The sequence below is a fragment of the Berghia stephanieae genome, unplaced genomic scaffold (assembly GCF_034508935.2).
Source record: "Berghia stephanieae isolate SIO BIC M18660-M18661 unplaced genomic scaffold, UCSD_Bste_1.3 scaffold7199, whole genome shotgun sequence".
In the NCBI taxonomy this organism is placed as follows: Eukaryota; Metazoa; Mollusca; class Gastropoda; order Nudibranchia; family Aeolidiidae; genus Berghia; species Berghia stephanieae.
In genome coordinates this window covers 1-3,267 of record NW_027628843.1, presented here as the reverse complement: position 1 = coordinate 3,267, position 3,267 = coordinate 1, and the positions used below count along the sequence as shown (strand labels likewise).

The 3,267-nt window shown below is 99.0% G+C and overlaps 1 pseudogene; it reads left to right on the top strand.

Moving 5' to 3' along the window:
- Nucleotides 1–883: 883 nt before the first annotated feature.
- Nucleotides 884–2,780, top strand: LOC144962241 (uncharacterized; annotated as a pseudogene).
- Nucleotides 2,781–3,267: the final 487 nt, after the last annotated feature.

The following is a 3,267-nucleotide window of genomic DNA, read 5'->3' as shown; positions in this document are numbered from 1 at the left end:
CCCCGGCCCCCCCCGGGGCCCCGGGCCGCCGCCCCCGCGGCCCCGGGGCCCCGGGCCCCGGGGACCCCCGGGGGCCCCCCGGCCCCCCGGCCCCCCCGGGGCCCCCCCCGGGCCCCGTCCGCCGGGCCCGGCCCCCGGGGCCGGCCCCCGGCCCCGGCGGGCGGGGGGACCCCGGCCCCCCCCCGGCCCGGGCCCGGGCGCGGCCCCGGAAAGGGCCCCCCCGGGCCCCGCCCCCCGGGGCCCGGGCCCGGGCCCCCCGGGCGCCGGGCCCGCCCCCCGGGCCCCCGCCCCCCGGGGCGGCCCCCCCCCCGGGCCCCGGGCCCGCCCCCGGGGGCCGGGGGGGCGGCCGGCCCCGGGGGCCGGGGCCCCCGGGCGGGCGGCCGGGCCCCCCCCCGCCGGCGGGGCCCGGGGGCCCCCGGGCCCCGCGCCGCCCCCGGCCGCCGGGGGGGCCCGGGGGGGGGCCGGGCGGGGGCCCCCGGGGAGGGGGGGCCCCCCCCGGCGGCGGCCGCCCCCGGGCCGGCGGGGGGGTTTCCCCCGGGCGGCCCCGGGCCGGCCCGGCCCCGGCCCCGGGCGGCGGCCAGGGGCCCCCGGGGCCCGGGCCCCCCCCCGGGGGGCGGGCCGCCCCCCCCCCCCGGGGGGCCCCGGGGAAGGGCCCCGGCCCCCCCGCCCGGGGCCGCCCCGGCGCGCCCCCGGCCCCGCGCCCCCCGGGCCCCGGCGGGGGGGCCCCGGGGCCCGGCCGGGGCCCCCCCCGCCCCCCGGGGGCCGGCCGGCCCGCCGGCGCCCCCCCGGGGCGCCCGGCGGGGGCCCGGCCCCGGCCCCGGGCCCCCGGGGGCCCCCCCCGGGCCCCGCCCCCCCGGGGGGCCCGGCGGGGGCCCCGCACCGGGGGCCCCGGGGCCCCCGGGGCCCCCGCCCCGGGGCCCCCGGGCCCCGGGGCGGCCCGGGGCCCCCGGGGGCCCCGGGGGGGCCCCCGGCCCCCCGGGCCGCCCCCCCCCCCGGGGCCCCCGGGCCCCGGGGGCCCCGGGGGGGCGGGCCCCGGCCCGCGCGAGGGCCCGGCCCGCGCCCCCGGCCCCGCCGCCCGCGGCCCCCCCCCGGGGCCGCCGGCCGGGGGGCCGGGCCGGCCCGGCCCCCGGCGGGGGGGCCCCGGCGGCGGGGCCCGGCGGGGACGGCCGGCCCCCGGGCCCGGGGGGGGGGCCCCCGGGCCCCCGGCGGACCCCGGGGGGGGCCCCCGGCCCGGGGGGGGCCCGGGGGCCCCCCCGGGGCCCGGGGGGCCCCCCGCCCGGAAAACCCCCCGGCCGCCCCGGGGGCACCCGCCCCCGCCCGCGGCCCCGGGCCCCCGGGGCGCCCCCGGCGCGGCCCCGCCCCCGGCCCCCGGGCGGGCGGGCCCGGGGGCCGCCCCCGGCCCCGGGCCGGCCCGGCGGCCCCCCCGGGGCCGGGGGCCCGGCGCGGCCCCGCGGCCCGCGGGCGGGGGGGCGCCCGCCCCCGGGCCCCGGCGGCCCCCGGGGGGCCGGGGGGCCCCCGGCGCGGCGGGCCCCCGGCGGCCCCCGGGGCCCCGGGGGGCCCCGGCCGCCGGGCCGGCCCGGGGGCCCCCCCGGCGCCCCCCAGGGGGGGGCCCCCCCGGGGCCCCCGGGCGGCCGGGGGGCCCGACCCCCCCCGGGCCCGGGCGGGGGGGGGGCCCCCGGGCGGGGCCGGCCCGGCCCCGGCCGGGGGCCCGGCCCCCGGGGGGGCCCCGGGGCCCCGGGCCCGGGGCCCCGGACCCCCGGGCCCCGGCCCCCCGGGCCCGGGGGGGCCCCCGGGCCCCCCCGGCCCCGCGGGGGGGGCCCCGGGGGCCCGGCCCCCCCCGGGGGCCCGGGGGCCGGCCCCCCCCGGCCCCGCGCCCCGGCCCGGGGCCCCCGGGGGGGGGCCCCCGGCCCCCCCGGGGGCCCGGGCCGGGGGGGGCCCGGGCCCCCGCGCCGGGCCCCCCCCCGGGGCCCCCGGCCGGGGGGCCCCGGGGGGCCCCCCCGGGCCCCCGGGGGCCGGGGGGGCCGGGGGCGGGGGCCGGGGGGGCCGCCCCCCCGGGCGGGCCCACGGCGCCCGGGGGCCGGCCCCCCGGGGCCCCGGGCCCGGGGCCCGGGGGCCGCGGCCGGGGGCCCCCGGGGGCCGGGCGCCCGGGGGCGGGGCCCGGGGGGGGGGGGCCCCGGGGCCCCGGCCGGGGCCGCCCGCCGCCCGGGCGCGCCGGCGGCGGCGGCCGGGCGGCGGCCGGCCCGGGGCCCCGCCCGCCCGCGGCCCCCGGGCGGCCCGGGGCCCGGGGCCCCCCCGGGGCCCCGGCGACCCCCGGCCCGGGGGCCCCCGGGGGCCCGGGGCCCCCCCCGGGGGGCCGGGGGCCCCCGGGGCCCGGCCCCCCGCCCCGGGGGCAACCCGGCCGGCCCCGGGGCCCCGCCCGGGGGGGGCCCCCCGGGGCCCCCGGGCCCCCCCGGCCCCCCCGGGGCCCCCCGGGGCCGGGCCGCGGGGCGGCGGGGCCCGCGGGGGGGCGGCCCCGGCCGGCGGCCCCCCGGGGCCCGGGGGGCCCCGGGCCCCCGGCGGCCGGCCCGCCCGGGGGGGCCCGGCCCCGGGGGGCCCCCCCCGGCGGCGGCCGGCGGGTCCCCCCCCCGGGCCGGCGGCGGGGGGCCCCCGGGGGGGGCGGCCCCCGGGGCCCGCGGCCGGGGCCGGGGGCCCCCGCCCCGGGCCCCCCCGGCCCCGGGGCCCGGGGGGCCGCCCCGGGGGGCCCCCGGCCGGCCGGGGGGCCGGGCCCCCGGCCCCCGGGGGCCCGGCGGCGCCCGGGGGGGGGGCCCCCCCCGGGGCCCGGGGCCCGGCCCCCCCGGCGGCCCCCCGGGGGGCCGGCGCCCCGGGCCCCCCCCCCCCGGGGCCCCGGGGGGCCCCCCGCCCCGGGGGCCGGGGCCCCGGGGGCCCCGGGCGCGGCCCCCGAGGGGGGCGGCGGCCCCCCCGGGGCGCCCGGGCCCGGGGGCCGGGGGGGGCCCCCCCCGGGGCCCGGGCGGCGGCCGGGCCCGGGCGCCCGCCCGCGGCGGCCGGGGGGGGCCGGCGCCCCCCGGCGCCCCGGGGGGGCCCGGCCGGCCCCCCCCCCCCGCGCCCCCCCCCGCCCCCGCGGCCGGGGGCCCCGGGCCCCGCGCCCCGGGGCCCGGCCCGCCCGGGGCGGGGGGGGCCCGCCGGGGGCCGCGGGCGGCGGGCCCCGGGGGGCCCCCGCGTCCCCCCCGGGCGGGGCCCGGGGCGCCGGGGCCGGGGGCCCCCGGGGCG